The following is a 16,801-nucleotide window of genomic DNA, read 5'->3' on the forward strand; positions in this document are numbered from 1 at the left end:
GGACCCGCGCGGGAGCCGGGCGCGGGGAGGGGCCAGCGGTGGGGGCGTGGCCGGATGCTCCCGCCCCTCGAGTGAGTGACTGGGCGAGGAGGTCCCCTCCTTCCCTCCCTCCCTCCCTCCCTCCCTCCCTCCCTCCGTCCCGGTCCCCTCCCCTGCTCGCAGCCCGCCGGCTCCAGCTCGCTCCCTGCCCACTCCCGGGGGGACGTTCCGTGCCGCGGCCGCTGCGGCCGCCGCTTCTTTCACACTTGAGTTGGGAGCCGCGCGCCGCGCTCAGTTACTGGCGAGCTGGCCGCGCGCCGCCGCCTCCCGCACGCACGCACGCACGCGGGCTGGGCTTCGGGGGCTTAGGCTCTTACTCCCGGCAGCTGGGAGGAGGGGGAGACCCCGTCTGACTGTGGGGAGGAGGAGGAAGAGGAGGAGGAGGGAGGAAGAAAACAGGCGAGGAGCACCCGGGCGGGGGGCGGGAGGCTTGCCACCTTCAGCCCCCCCGCGAGCGCCCAAGGTAAGCGTGAGCCCCCGCCAGCCCGGGGCGGCGGGAGTTGGCGGCGCAGCCCGCCCGGGCTCCGCTCCCCGGCGCGCCCGGGTGGGCTGGGAGGGAGGCCTGCGGGGTGCCTGCCGCGCGGCGGGGATGCGAGCCGCGGTCTTGGCGCTGCCGGCCCGCGGCCCGGGCTGGGGCGGCTGGGGCGGCTGGGGCCGGGGCTGCTGGGGCTGCTGGGGCTACCGCCGCCGCTGCGGGGCCGGCGGGGCTGCAGGGGACGGAAGCTGGGGTGCGGGGAGCTGGAGGGGGCGTCTGCTGGCCGGGGCGGAGGGACTGGGATGCGGTTGGGGCTGCTGACGACTTTGGTCACATTGAGGCCTGGGTGGCTGGGGTTCGACACCCCTCCCTTGCCACCCGCACCCCCGCCGCCCTCAGCCTTTCCTGCTCCTCTCGAGCTTTGCCTGTAGCCGCCGTACTTTGCAAGCCAGAGCTTGGAAGAAAACACAAAATTTAGAATCCTTTGCTAAATCTCCAAGTCTCTTCTCCCGCTCCGACAGATTGATGTGTTTGTGTGGGTGCTGTGATCCCTGGGATTTTTGAAGTTTTGACCTTTTTGGGGTGGCTTGTTTCCGTGCAGCTGTTTGCCCATCTCGATGTATTTATTATTCGTGCCCATGCGAGGCAGCCAGAGGGTGCTTCGTTATTGTACAAGGGAAAGATTTCACTCCCCTCTGCAGGCAGTTCTCGGAGTGCGGCCGCCGCAGCTGCCTCTGGTCTTCTGCTCGATGTCCTTCCCCATCTTCCACCCTGCCCCCCACCTCCTCCGAGGGATTCCCCCCCCCCCCCCCCAGCTCCTACCGTTTGTGTGAGAGAAGCCCCTGGGTTTAGAGGCTCTCATTTCCCATTCATCCCTCTTCTAAAGCTCTGAATTGGATCAGGCACGATGGTGGAAATTGAGGTGGCTTTCTTTGCTCCAAGAGTTGCACGGTCAGAGATAAAAATATATACACAACAACAACTCATTAATCCTGGGGGATGACAAGCACAATTTGAGATCGAAGTGTTTGGTTTCCAGTAGGAAGTTGACGACCTATGTATGAGGTATCTTCCATCGCATGCGGGGTAGGAAAATTGTTTTAAAATAGATAGCGCTTGTGTTCTACGTGGCTGGAAGACAAGCCCTAAAGTTCAGCTATTGGAGCAAGTCTGAAAGTGATACACCCTGGTCACACAGAACCTCGGTAAAGACACATATGCTCTGACTCAGACTTTGGGAGCTGGGCTGACACACCATGAATTCTATGTAGCACTTTTAATTTTTTTTTTTTTTTTTTTTTCTTTTAGGAAACAGTATGGGCTGTTTGGGGAAGTGACATGTTCATTACACACAGTCTGATGTTATGAGCCCTTCCCTACTCCAGGGGCTGGGCTCACCTTCTGCCTAATGAGAATAACCTTTCCCTTAGTAGAATTGGGGTATACCTGGGTAGAAAAAAATTGTGGGTAGGGCTTGGGCTGCTTTAACTTTCTTGAGGGGAAAAGGTGATGTTTCTGAAGAGTTTTTAAGTCCAAGATGCTCCATTTGGAGGTTCTCGTCCTTTTTTCATATTTCTGTAGCTGGATTTTAGGATCAATAGAACATGTTCTGTGTTGCCGCTTTGGAAATGCAATTGATCAGACATGGAAATTAATTTAGGCTTGATCATCTGTTTGTTTTTGTTTTTCTGCTTGTAAAGTAGGAAGTGCTAGTGATAGGACAACTGAATATATTCACATCTGCATTAAACCCACACTAGGACTAGCACTTCAGGGATCAGAAATGTGGCATCAAAATGTAACCTCCCTTGTGTTTCCTGTTGTGCACACTGGGTTCGGAGAACCGGCTCTGAAAGGCTACTAGGAAAAGCAACAATGACAAGCAAACTCAGCCCTTGGATGAGCAGATGCTTGTGAAGGAGTAGGGTGCTTCTTCTGTCAACTTTATCTGCATCTGGGCATTTTTCCCAAGAAAAATGGGAAATTTTGGTTGGTAGGGAGATCTTCTATCCAGTGTGACAAGTTCATCCTAGAACAGCCCTGGGATTCCAGCATCCCTCCTCAGCACTGACTCAGTTTCCCTGGTCGAGCTGATGATTTTGTTTTCTTGGCTAGTAAGTTACCCTTTTGCCATCGGGTCCCTGACTTCACTTTATTGTCCTGCTCTGTCGGATTTCTGGGAATTAATAGGCCCCTGTCTGAAGTGTTTGAGTTTCTTGAGGAATCACAGGGTTGAAATCAAACCTTGTCCAGTAATTGGCAGTATTTGCTGTGATGCAGAAACTCTGCCCAGGAGGAAGGTGGCGTGACCCATTGTGAGAGGCATTTCCAGGTTGATGGTGCCTTGGTGCTGTGCTGGATTTTGGACCAGGCAAGCCTTGCCTGCTACATCCTGAGTGGCTTGCTGCAGACTCCTAGTGGCTGCCTTCTACTGGCTAACTTCTGTCAGAGAATGAGATGCCCCAGTTGGAGAGGAAGAGTGATGGTGCCTCCCCTTAGAACAGGAGAGTGCAGAAGAACATTCGCAGAGGGCCCCAAGCATGATAGTTTTCAGCTTCATGTGAATTTAGCAATGCAGCATGGAGCCCTGCAAGGCAGGGACAAGTGCCTTTTGGGCCGTCTTATGTTCCTTCCTTAGAATTTTAGAAGTCCCAGATCTTAGGAGAAGTTAAAGTTGTGAGTAACTAGGTTCTCATTAAAACATGAAGAACAGATTGCAAAAAATCAACATAAACTTCTTAGACAACTGAGAAGAAGGGCCTGCATGCAGGGAGAACTGCTTCATTGAAACCGTGTCTTAAAATTGGTGATGGTTCTGGCTTTAAGAGATCATAATTCATGAGCTTATCTGAAGTGACATGTAAATTACATACATACATGTTTTTAAAGCAGGCAGTTGTTTAGCTTGACTATCTCAGGTCTGAAGTTGAATTTTACAAGTTAGAGTTGCAGCAAGAAACAACTTGACATGCTGTGGTTATGCAATCAGGACAGGAGTGGTTAGATGTAACCTGGGCTAGAATGAACATAGAAATGAACACAGCAGTGTCTCCAGGGGCTGGGTATTAAGAAGTTCCTTTTTTTTTTTTTTTTCCTATTCAGTGTGTTCCTGAAAAATGTATTTCCTAGATTGTAGGCTAGTCACATAATGTCAAGATTGCTTTCTCTCTATACTTGCAAGAGAAGATGCAGCTTCCCCAGTCTGAAATGGAAACTGAGATTAACTGACCCCGAGCTACTGGGAGGCAGCTCATCTCTGCAGCCCTGATGGTGGCTGGTGGTGGTGCACTTGGAAGTCATTCAATGAGTGATTGCATTGAATGGAATTCACCTAATTAGTTAAGATCTGCATTGTGTCAGAAACCTCCTTGGAAATACATTAGATTCAGATGTCCATTTTCATAGATCAGTAGGATAGTTTACCAGGAGCTCCCTATTATGCCTTAGGTAGAGTTTTTCAGTGCCGAAAAGTGTTGGACAGGAAAGTTAACATACCAACTGATATGTCTTCTCAAGTTACTAGAATGTCTAGTTAGGGGCATCTTGATTTGGGATGTATATATATATCTGTACTTGACAAATATTCTTCACTCCAGATTGTGACTCTGGTCTTTGTCTTTTTTTTTTTTTTGTCTGAGAGATTCACATTTTTATAAGGTGCTTTATGGTTTTCAGAGTTCTTTCGTGTACCCTTGTCTTATTTGACATTGTCCTGTGTCCTCAGCACTCCGGGTTGTCCATGCTGGGATCTCCCCCAGAATGATCCTGCGTTGAGTAGTCAGGGAGAGGGCCTGGGGAAGCTCAGGGAACCCCACCTCTTGGTTTACTGGATTTTCCCAAGGAAGCCGGAATGGGCCTTCACTGCTGTTCCCTCTAAGATCACTCACAACAAGGAGAGTTGAGACCTGTCTCATGCCCCGAGCACACTCAGCCTGCCAGCTTTCAGTCTGTGGCTCTGCCTCTACATCTGTTCGCTCTCTTTGGGCTGCCTTTTACCTTGCTCCTTTGCCAAATGTCCCTGTCACTTCCCTATCCTTGCTGCAGTTTTTCCATGGTTTTCTGTCCTACATATTTTTTTTTTGTCTTTTTTTGGGGGGAGGCCACACCCACAGCATATGGAGGATCCCAGGCTAGGGTTCCAATCAGAGCTGTAACCGCCGGCCTACACCAAAGCCATAGCAACTCAGGATCCGAGCCGCGTCTGCGACCTACACCACAGCTCACAGCAACGCTGGATCCTTAGCCCACTGAGCCAGGCCAGGGATTGAACCCGCAGCCTCATAGATGCTAGTCAGGTTCGCTAACCGCTGAGCCATGATGGGAACTCCTGTCCCCTAGGTTTTTATCGCAGGCCGACCTGCTGCTTTTCCCACCACCTTACTTTTGCCTGCAAGATTTGGGTTGTGTGTCCAAATGATCTTTTCCAGTATTTTAACCTTGTGTCCAGACCCACTTTTCTTTCTGACTCCTCCCACCTCTCCACGCAAGTGTAGACTTTCTACTCCCAGCCACTTCTCCCTTCTGTCCTCAGGGCCCCTGTGCCTCGTCCTCCTTTGGCCCCCACACCTCCCTTATTACTTCCACCCACTTCTCTCCATCAAGCCTTCAGATCTTCCCGCACATGCCTGCTTCTGCCTGTTGCACCGATGTTTACAGCAGTCATGAGCTGAAGCTGCATGCTTTGTACCTTGTACAAAAGTGGAGTTAGAACATTCCCAAGTTTGGGGATCTTTCTGCCTTTGTCTTCACTTTTGATTCCACAGTATTTTTGACTTTTAAAGGCTCTTGGGCCATTTAGTAAGAGCTAAAGCACTTTGCTTCTTTATTGGACTTAGCTCTTAGGTCCTATGGTGGATAATAGATAAAGAATATCTCGGTGATTATGATTTTTAAAGATTTGGGCAACAAACCTTGAAAAGCATCTCAGAGGTTTTTATAATGGCACCTTCAAAAGGATTTACTGTACACCAAAATCTACCTATAAATCACAGAAGTAGGATGGTTTCATTTCATCCTTATTACCTTACTTTTTTGCTGAAATAAATGTTAGTTAAATGAATATTGGTTAAATTAATATTACTGTAACTCAAACCAAATTTTTTCTCATTTGCTGTGGTTTAATGGCTCTCCATGAAAATTTTACAAGCTCACTAGACACGTTTATGCCAGGCAAGGATTCTTTAGCCAAGACCTAACATTGTTGCTTTCCTTTATAAATTTATAACCTATGTTGGCCCTATCAGTAGGGTCAGTGGGAGAAAAAGTATTAAACTGAGGACTGCTACTGAGAAAACACATCCTATTGATTCCTTGCATACGAACTTGAATTGGTCGTTTTCTAAACTGTCCTTCAAAAGTAGAGGCAACTGTAGTTATGCAATATTCTGAGTGCTCCAGGGCTTTTGGAAGAAAGTGCTTTAAAGCGGAGAAGGGAGAATGGTTTTTAAATAAGAATTCCCTTTCTTTGATGGGTCTGTGTTTTATTTCAGTGCAGTGAATATCGCAGTCATTTCAGTTCATTGTTAAGCCATCTTTTTAGGACGCTTTCTTTCCACCTTGCTTGGTGACTTATGATTTTCCCGCCTGAGTAGGGGAGGGAAGGCCAATGAGAGGTTGCTAGTCTTTGCTGAAATGTGGGGACATTTTTCACACCCCTCATCACAAATGCTAGTGGAGTAGGTGAGACCCACTCAGCAATCTAAGTAAGAGCTGCAGTGTGTATTATCACAAGCGCTCCTAGAAGCTTCTCCCTGAACCCCCAGAGTTGACAAGGAGATCTGCACATGGTTATTGACAGGGGAACCCCCGTATTAACCCTAAGCTTTCTTTCATGGGAGGAGTGAAAGGCCAGATGTAGACTAGGAGATGCTGCAGGCTGCCAAGCCGAGGTTTGAGGAGAACTTTTCAAAGACACAGATAACTGGTACACGCCAAGGGGTGGCTTCAGCAATTCTGTCTGAAAGTTCTGCCCGAAGCAATTTTCCTAGATAATTTTGTAACAGTTCTTACAATTAAAGGGTTATAAAGGAATAAGCAACATACAGCTCCTTCTGTGATTCAGGTGGATACTGTTACCATGTTGATGAAGGAGGTGAGAATCCAGGAACCTCCTTAAGTTGCTTAATATTTACTGAAAATTCAGATGTTCTGGTGTCTGTGCCAGGAATCCAGGACAGTCTAGGTACAGCTCCCAAAACAAATGTTCTGCTTATGCTTAGTGACCGCCCCGACACCCAGGCCCGCCCTGCCTGGGGCTCGCCTCCGTTCTGCTGCTTCTCTTGAGGTCCAAGCCTTTTCTCAGTCTCAGGTCTGTTCTCTTCTCCAGGGAGCTTCTTCTCTGACCATCAGAGTGCTTTCTCCCTTGGCTTCCATGAACTCTTACAACACTTATTTGATGTTTATTTATTTTATTGCATTATTAGTTTTGCTCTTCATTTATGTATTTCTTGTTGCCCTACTGAATTATCACTTCTAGCATGCCTAATGGGCTTTACGAGTATCACGTGCTGAATCGGTACCTGTGGGTTGATTGACAGCTACTCATTGGTCTGAGGTGAGGCTTAGAATTTTTCCCTGTGAAGACCTTGCTCCCATGTAAAACTCTTTAACCAAATGAGGAAGTGGAGTTTCTCAGGGATGAGAAAAGATAATGGGAATTTTTAAATTCTTTTGCTGGCCAAGGTTAAAGCATCTAATCTGTCTTGCTCACTTAGATAATGTATTAAACATTTACTTTTGTGGATGATACTTTGTGTCATCTCCGTGCCTGGCACTGGCGAGATGCAGGAGATACAGATAGAAACCCTGGCCCTGCCTTTTGTAGACTTCTCGGAGGAGCGTGGGAATTGACACGCAAGCACGTGGTAGGTGGGAAGTGGTCATGTGCCCTGGGAGTTGAGGGGAGAAGGCAGCCAACTCTGTCTCAGTGTAGGCTGAGCAGGCGTCCTGGTTTCCCTGGGACAGTCCTGGTCTGTTCCTGTTGTTCAACATAGTATTAATGCACCCCCTTTGCCCTCAGAAGTCTTCCCAGTTTGAATAATAAATTTTAAGATTCCCCCAACATGGAGAAGTCATAGAAGGCTTCACAGAGAAGGGGGTATTTGGGATGACACTTGAAAGCTACACAAGGGTATTGTTTTGCATTTCTAAAAATATTAGGGGACCAATGTGGGTTTGCTAATCATTTCTCCTCATTTTCTGTGGATTCGGACTAATTCATAGACTGGCATTTGGGGACAAAGGGACTTGGGGTTAGATGGAAGATGGAGTAGGGCCCTCCAGGTGGAGGACCCACGATGTTGTGGAGACACGTGGATGTGGGTCAGTGTGGCTGGCTTTTCTGCATCTGGTGGTGCACAGTGGGAAACGAGCCTGGGAACTCTGCAAGGCCTCACTGGTGAGGAGTTTGGACTTATTGCCCGACATAGAAGCAGTGAGAGGCATTGAAAGATTGTCAATAGAGGAGAGACATAATTTGCATGATAGATGGTTCCTTTGTGAGAGTAAGTAAAAGTCTAGAGGGGACCAGAGAGTGTCCCTAGATACCTACCACACACTAGGGGGCTCAGCATGGGTTTGTTGAATGAATGCATGAGAATTTTGGAATATGTGGTATTTGAAGTCACATGGTTTTGTATGAAATTTGTCAGGGGAAGTAAATAGAGGGAGAGCACTAACCACGCATTTCAGGGAACACCAACCTTTACGGGCTGTGGACGGACAGGAGAGTGAAGGAGCCTGAAAAGTGCAGACGCTCAGAGAGCCAGGAGAACCAGGAGGTGGTGTCAGGAAGAAAGGACAGACCAAGAACTGGAATGTGCTTAGAATTGTCACATGAAGAAGTAAAATCGTATTGAAGGGGTTTTCTCAAATTTCGTAATTCTGTTACTGTATTAGAAGTGGAAATGTTTACCTTATGGGAGATATCAGGATACAGGTCTTAGCATTATAATATTATTATATTCATGCTGCATGCAGAGTTTGATGGGTTTTTTTTTTCTTTTTCTTCTTCTTTTTTTTTTTTCCCCCTGTGGAGCTGTATTCGCTTGTCTACGCCACAGCCACAGCAACACAGGATCTGAGCCATGTCTGCGACCTACACCCCAACTCATAGCAATGCCAGATCCTTGGTGCACTGAGCAAGGCCAGGGATCAAACCTGCATCCTTATGGCTGCTGGTCAGGTTCATTAACCACTGAACCACGATGGGCACTCCCAGAGTCTGATGTTTTTATAACTTTGTTGGTTTTATATGTTGAGATTCTGAGGTTTGCCATATATAATTTATGCCAGTGTAGTAAAAGTTTGGAACCATGTTTTGGGAAGATGGTGAAATAGCACAGTATTTTAATCATTGTGAATTTATGACTGTGCATGGTAATTTATAAAGGGGTTAAAACACTCGAGTGTTTAATATTCCACCAGGTGATGAGCCATCCACAGTATGGAACCTTAAGTGACATCATATCATGGTCACAAAGGGCGGCTAGATGCAAAAGCCAGCCGAGTGGCAGTGTCGTTGAAGGTTGTGGTATAAATACTCTTGTTGCAGAGCAGATGGTTATTTGTCCTCCGGCTCCACTGGGGGACCCTGGTTAGAGGTGGGGGCTGCATCATAATGTGTTGGAAAGGGTGTGGGCTTAGGATTCAGCAAATTTTATCCCATTTTCATGACCTCCTAACTCAAGCTTCATGATCTTGAGCACCAATGGTAATAACTGACAATAGCAATAAAAAAACTAACTTGTATTGAGTGCTTTCTCCCGGGTGCTGTGCTTGTATTGAGTTTTCTCTGTGCCCGGGTGCTGTGCTGAGTACATGGCATACATGGTCCTCTTGAATGCTTGCAACAACCTTCTGAAGAACCTTCTGAAGAACCTGTGACTATTACTACTACTTTTAGATAAGGAAGAACTGAGCCTCTGTCAGGGCCTCTGGGACCTCGATCAAGGTCCTGTGGCCGGCAAGTGGCCGTGCTGAGTCTGGAGTGCGGGCTGTCTGACTCTCAAGTCAGGCTTTTAATTCCCAACTCCTGGGCGGTTCTCTCTTCTGCATTTCCCTTCCTCTTCCCACCACGCACCTGTTCCCTTCCCCTCACCTACTGGTTCTTTTTGAAACAAATCACAGACATTATGTCCTCTTGTCTGTATATACTAGATTATATTTCTAAATGATAATGGCTGTTTTTTTTTTTTAACATAACCACAATGTCATTCCTAAAAAATAACACTAATTCCTTAATATCAAATATCTAGTTAGTACTAGGGAACATGAAGTTGCAGGTTCGGTCCCTGGCCTTGCTCACTGGGTTAGGGATCCAGCGTTGCCATGAGCTGTGGTGTGGGTCGCAGATGTGGTTCGGATCTGGTGTGGCTGTGGCTGTGGCTGTGGCTGTGGCCGGTTAAACACCTAGCCTGGGAACCTCCATATGCCAAGGGTGCGGCCCTAGAAAAGACCAAAAAAAAAAAAAAAAAAAATCTAGTCAGTAATTGAATTTTTCTGGTGGGCTCATAAATATTTTTAATGATTGTTTCCTTCAGAATCCAGGCAGTTTTCACACTTGAGAGATTCATCTGTCTTTCTTTATAGGCTTCCTTTCCCCATCTTCCCCTCTTCTTTTTCTTGCCTAGCACTTCAATTGTTAAGGAAACAAGGCTTTGTCCTATAGGGTTCCCTGCATTTTGAGTTTACCGAGTGTATCTTTCTCAAAGTGTTCTTAAAGGGTTCTTTACTATGTTCTTGGGTGTCCTTTTTTTCCTGTCATTTGAGCCTGGAAGCTTGAGCAGGTAGTTTGGCAAGAATACCTCAAAAAAAGTGTTACGTTCTTCCTATTACATCACATCCGGAGACACACATGCCTTCTTGTTGCTTCATTTTCAGATTTAGGTATGGTCGGTTTGATCTTGCCGTTCAAGCTTCCCCAGGCCCTTCAAAAAACCATGGAAAGTCATTGCTTAGATATATTATTTCAGTAACAGTCGTAAAGTGAAAATATTCTGACATCTCTTTTGCATTTTTTAGCTGGAGCGTTGCCATCAATAAGAAATTGACCACATCAATTAAATGGTTACCTCAGGGTATAGTTTATATAGGAATTTTTTCTTTTTTTTTTGCTTTTTAGGCCCTCTCCTGCAACACATGGAAGTTCCCAGGCTAGGGGTCTAATTGCAGCTGTAGCTGCCAGCCTACACCACTGCCATAGCAACTAGGGATCTGAGCCATGTCTGCAGCCCACACCACTGCTCATGGCAATGCTGGATCCCTGACCCACTGAGCGAGGCCAGGGACCAAACCTTCATCTTCATGAGTACTGGTCACATTCATTTCTGCTGCACCACAATGGGAACTCCAGAAAATTAATGCTCAGTTTTACTCCATTTTCAATAATCTTCAGAGTTATGAGTTGATTTTCTAACAATGAATTTTTTATTAAATTTATTTTTTTATTGAGGTATAGTTGATTTACAGTGTTAAAATTTTTTTGTTGGTTTTTTTTTTTTTTTTTTGTCTTTTTAGGGCCACACTTGCGGCACATGGAGGTTCCCAGGCTAGGGGTCGAATCGGAGCTGTAGCCGCTGGCCTACACCAGAGCCACAGCAACTTGGATCCGAGCCCGAGTCTGTGACCTACACCACAGCTCACGGCAACGCTGGATCCTTAACCCAGTGATCAAGGCCAGGGCTCGAACCCACAACCTCATGGTTCCTAGGTGGATTCATTTCCACTGTGCCACGACGGGAACTCCTTAAGTTTTTTTTTTTTTTTTTTTTAAGTATTATTGTGAACTTAAGAATTTTAACACAGTTTATGTGTTGCAGTCCTTTGCAGTTATTTTTTTTGAAGTTCAAATTGCCTTTGACCTATGGGGAGACTCTAAATTGGCTTCTGAATCCTTTTGACTTGACTGTAATGGTCTTTGATGATGTCCTTACTTTCCAGCCTAACAAGATATTTCAGGCTTATTTAGCACTTTTTCTGCCCCAGATCTTTTTATTGGTAAATGGTATTTAGAGACCACAGTTTGGGCATTAGTGAGTTCTCATTGCCTGTGGGCTGGTCATTGTTTCTAGGTCTGTTCAAATAGACAAAGAAAAAAACCACATATGTATGTATATTTAGCTACTGAGATATGGATATATGTATGTATGTGTTTGATATGTTTTTGTTTATATGTGGTTTATGTACGACATATGTACATATACATATATGCATATGGTTTCTATTTAATGTAAGCAAACATCTCTCTGGGTTTTTTTCCCCTCTTAGAAAAAAGGTAGCATCCTCTAATTATGCCCCCCCCCAACGGTATTTTTCAGAGCTCACTCTGGAGCCATATGTAAACACTTCTCTATGTGTTTTACAACTGCAGAGACTCCATTGTGTACATATACCAAACTTTATTTATGTGGATATATAATTACTTACAGTCTTTTGTTCTGACATTGTAGTAGGAAAGATTTGGTTTTGGCGATGGGAGTTTATCTGTAAATCAAACATAAAGGCTGAATGGAAACTTTATTTTTCCTTAACAAAATGGACAGCTGAATGAACAGTACTGCAGTGAATAGCCTTGTGAATATTTATGTACAAATTCTTGCCAGTTTATCTTTAGATAGATTCCTAGATGTGGGATTGCTGGGTCAAAGGATAAATAGATTTGCAGTTTTGTTAAATATTGCCAGAGTCCCTTCTGTGGGTACTATAGGATTTTGCATTCCCACCAGCAGGTAATGTGAGTGCCTTCTTACCACCTTTGGGTCTTTGCCATTGAAATGGTGAGAAATGATATTCTAACATAGTTTTAATTTGCATCTCTTTTATTATGAGCTAGCTTGAGTTCCTTTTCATATGTTATGGGGACATGTGCATTTCCTTTTCTGTGAACTGTCTTTTCATATTTTTTGGTCTATTGTTATAGGATCTTAGGTCTTTTTCCTCTTTATTTTCTAAGGCTTTTTATGTATTAGAGATGTTATATATCTAGGGATATTATCTTAACCCTAATATTTTGGACAATTTATCATTTGTCTTTTTTCTGTGAGTATGACCTTTTTTAAATGTAATTTTTTTCCTTGGGTAGTCAGTTTTATCAGTCTTTTTCTTCCTCTCGAATTTGAATTATGATGTGGAAAAAATTTTCTTCTAGATTGCAGAGCAGCACTGTCCAATAGAAAGATAATAGAAACCACATATGTACATTTGTGGCAACCACAATAAAAAAGTAAAAATAAAGAGGTGAAATTCATTTAATAATACGTTTTATTTAATCTAATCTATCAAAACTATGGTTATTTCAACAGGTAATTAGCATTTTTTTTTTTACTAATGAGATATTTTACATTTTTTCATGCTCAGTTTTTGAGTACCGATGTGTATTTTATACTATAGCACATCTCAATGTGGTCACTAAATTTTTGATGTAAGTACTTCATCAGTATTTAGACTTTATACAGTTTACAGTTGAAAAAGTAAATTCATCTAACCATGTCGTTTCAAGTGTACATAGAGTTTTCCAATAACTGAGCTGAGTATCAGTTTTGAAATTTCAATTTCAATTAGTTAAAATAAATTAAAACTGCAAATTTTGTTCCTAGCTACTTTTCAGGTGCATGGTAGCTGTGTGTGGATAATGACTGCAGTTTTGGGTAGCATGGTTATAGGAGAGTCGCTCATATTTTTGTTTTGGGACTTGTGTGGTTTTTATCATTAGCATTTAAATCTATGACCCATTGGAATTTATTTGTATGGTATGGGGAATGGATCCAATTTTCTCTCTCTCCTTTTTTTTTTTTTTTTTCCCAACATGGCTCTTTGGAAATCACAAACCACTTACTAAAAAGTTCATCTTTTCCCCACTGATTTGGCATGTGCCCCATCCTATCCTTAATTGCCCTAAGTAATTAATTAGTTATATTTTTGCATTTTCTATTGTGGTTTATTGGTCTTTCCCTTCATGTTCCAGTACACTACTGCTTAAATCTTGGAAGCAGTATAAATAAGTTTTAACACTGAGACCATTTCATATCTAGCAGATTGGTGAGTGTCTGTCAGCATTAAGCATTGGCCAGAAGTGGAGCAGAGGGGCTACACATGCAATGCCAGTGACAGTTTAAATTGGTATAATGATTTTTTTTTTTTTGGTCTTTTTGCCATTTCTTGGGCCACTCGCATGGCATATAGAGGTTCCCAGGCTAGGAGTCTAATCGGAGCTCTAGCCACCAGCCTATGCCAGAGCCACAGCAACACAGGATCCGAGTCGTGTCTGCAACCTACAGCACAGCTCATGGCAATGCTGGATCCTTAACCCACTGAGCAAGGCCAGGGATCGAACCTGCAACCTCATGATTCCTAGTTGGATTCGTTAACCACTGAGCCACGACGGGAACTCTGGTATAATGATTTTTGAAAGAAGTTTGAAATGCCTTGTGAAATGGTCCCCTGGTCCCCTTAGCCTCCTGGGTAGCAGAGGCAAACCCCAAGCTGGGGATTGGGAGCAGTTTTGTCTAATGACTTCAGTTTTCCATTCTAATACTATCATTTTCTGTGTAATTGGGTTGTGAAAAAGGTTGGGAATCACTGCCTCTGAAAAACTCTTATGTATGTGCCAAGAATGCTTAGAGTAACCCTATTCCTAACAACAAAACATTGGAAACAACCTATATGTCAACCAGCAGTCTTACTGCGTAAAGAAATTGTGTATAATTATGATAGACCGTCATGAGAGTGACCTATGACTGTGTGTATTGACAGGGACGAATCCCACCATGTTGAGTGGAAAAGGTAGAAGAGTAATACAGTGTGATTCCGTTTATGTGAAATTTGCAAAATGCTAAACTAAAGCAAGACCTTGTTTAAGGATTGATTCACAGAGGGGAAGACGATAAAGACCATCAAGGGAACTTTTAACGTAAAATACTGGAAGGCGGTGGTTACTGGAGAGGGTGTGATTAGGAAGGGCTGTGTGAAAATTAACACGTCTTTTCTATCAAAGGAAATCTTGGTTGTTCCATTTGGCTCCAGTTTCAGCTGAGATGCCCTCCTGCGACCCCCTCCTCTTTCCCTCTTCTCCCAGCAACAGTTTGTTTCAATTCGCCAACTGAGAAGAATGTGCGCCCTGACCTGACCAGTGGGAAGGGGACAGGTATACCACCTGCGTTCGGGATAAATAGGGAGGGTCTTCTCCTCGCGTGCTTTTTGAGTCCCCGCGCCCTTCTGCAGAAGTAAAGAACCTTGTCGAGATCTCCCCGTGTTCATGTGTCTCACTTTCCAGCAGTGACGATCCGAACCATTCTCCAGCAGCCACACCCGGAACTTCAAAGGTGCTTGTGAGGTTCTGGAGGTAGGTATCTAGACACTCATTTTGTTGTTATGCATTAAATTGAACCTGTGTTACATGATTATTTCCTAACAAAAGAGAAGCCACACAATAAGACAAATCTAGACCCAGGAACAGGCTAACCAAAACTGAAATAACTAAATTCATGCTGGAGAAAAACTTCCGTTAGATGTGAAACACTGGCTCTTTCCATCTCTCGTTTAGTGATGATGACTTTTTCCGGGGCTGGAAGAACAACGGAAGACAGATTTGCTTTTAGTATCTGGGTTGGGCAGCAGGAAACACATCGTTGTGTGTTTTACACACGTGAGTGACTGTCACATTATCAGGTACAGCTGCAAGTAGAGGCATGGGTTCTTTGACACTTAAACATTTTTTTGGGGGGGTACAGTTTTTGCAGAATGTTATGGCCAGTTCTAAACTTTATTCAGAGAGAGAAGATTTTTGAAGGGACAGCATCATAAATAGCAAACACTTAACCAAGCGTAGCAAACACTTATCAAGCATATGCCATATACCAGGTACAACATGTACTTTAACTCAATCTAGATAACAGTCCCAGGTTAAGCCATGCAGGGTATACATGTTTTTAAAAAGTCAACACAGGAAATACATGACAGGATTTTCATGTAAGTTTGGCTGCAGATCCCACGTTCCCAGCTCCTATTCCAGAATATCTTTTTAAGAACTTCAGGAGTTCATCTCATCTGCTCATTGGAGGCCCTATCCCAGAAAGTTAGTGTTTCTAGCCTTCGAGTTTCATAGAAGGAAATCCTTGCATCTAGCATAGCAGTTCTTCACGATGTCTGAATTTTTAACATCAGTTTTAAATTTGCTTGTCTTCAGTAGCATTAAGCAATTGCTCTCTGCCATTCTGTGTAATAGGTCCTTGCATAGACTTGGTGGCCTTAAGGAATTTGATTGGGTGGTGGGAGACCTGCCAGGGTTTCTCTTGGTTTTCTGATTTGCAGCCTTTCCTAATTTTCCATCCTCAAGATTAGCCTGAACCTCCAAACCTCTCTTGACCATGCCTGTGCAAAACCTTTGGAGCCTGTTTCCCCTTCTGGCATTAAGATGATCTGTATCTAATGCACCAATGTATCCAAATTTTAGAACCTCTTTTTTTCTTGGTCCTTCAAGGATTACTTTATGTATCCCAAATTGCGATATCAGCAAATGGAATTTATTCCTGGTCTTTTATCTGAGTTGTTATTTTGCATATTACTAACAGACCCAGCACTAATAATTGCTAATAATTCTTATTTATGCTTCGAAGCTACATCATGTGTAGCTTCAAAGTGCCCCCATTCCTATCCCTTCTTTCCACTGGTATTTTCAGGAGAGAACACAGCTGATGAAGAGGATAGGGTGGGAGGGAGCATTCAAATGAGCATTTGGTTGCTAGGTAACCTGGCTTACTCAGGAATGGTGACTTCCTAAAGTTATGTAGAAATTACGGCAGAGCTATTTGGAATCTCTGTCCAACGGCACATTCCTCCTCTTTAGATTAGTGGGCGTTCACTTGGGAGCTGACAGAAGCTTCTAAATCTGCACAGCCTCTTTCTGGGGCACAGGGGCTATTAGACTCGCTGTTTCAAGGGGGTGTAGGTGGCAAAAAAGCCTTTTTTTTTTTTTTAAATAAAAATGAGGTCAGTGTACAAGTGAAGATGGTGAATCTCCATCCCATTTTGTGGTCTGTGGACGTATGTGTGTCTCTCCAAGCCCTGGGAGGATAGTTTTTATAGTGATACTGAAGCCATCCGTGTATCTTCTATTTTCATTATATTTGAGTCTCCATCAAGTTTGCTTTAGGTTTTAAAGTCAAGAAATGCACTTTGCCTTCGTATAAACTCAGACGAGAGCTTTGTGGTGTTTTGTGCGAAGATAAAAATCCCTTGCATGTATTTTGATATTTCACTTTTTAAAAATCACAGTATCTAGGATAAACAGAG

General features: G+C 44.2%; 1 protein-coding gene across 3 annotated transcripts in view; it reads left to right on the forward strand.

The window, feature by feature from the left end:
• The first annotated feature begins 243 nt into the window (after window positions 1–243).
• C9H1orf21 (chromosome 9 C1orf21 homolog) overlaps window positions 244–16,801 on the forward strand; it is a 239,991-nt gene continuing 223,433 nt past the window's right edge. For 2 of the 3 annotated variants that reach the window (XM_003482739.4, XM_084977972.1), the window contains exon 1: window positions 244–502. The gene's annotated coding sequence lies outside the window, so the exon portion shown is untranslated. Of the gene's footprint in view, window positions 503–14,783; window positions 14,853–16,801 lie in introns of all 3 variants that reach the window. The other variant, XM_084977973.1, reaches the window with a different exon arrangement.

The sequence above is a fragment of the Sus scrofa genome, chromosome 9, assembly GCF_054392235.1.
Source record: "Sus scrofa isolate SSC_HxYL_T2T_F1_AM1 chromosome 9, Sscrofa_HxYL_maternal_Yorkshire_Landrace_v2.0, whole genome shotgun sequence".
Taxonomy (NCBI): domain Eukaryota; kingdom Metazoa; phylum Chordata; class Mammalia; order Artiodactyla; family Suidae; genus Sus; species Sus scrofa.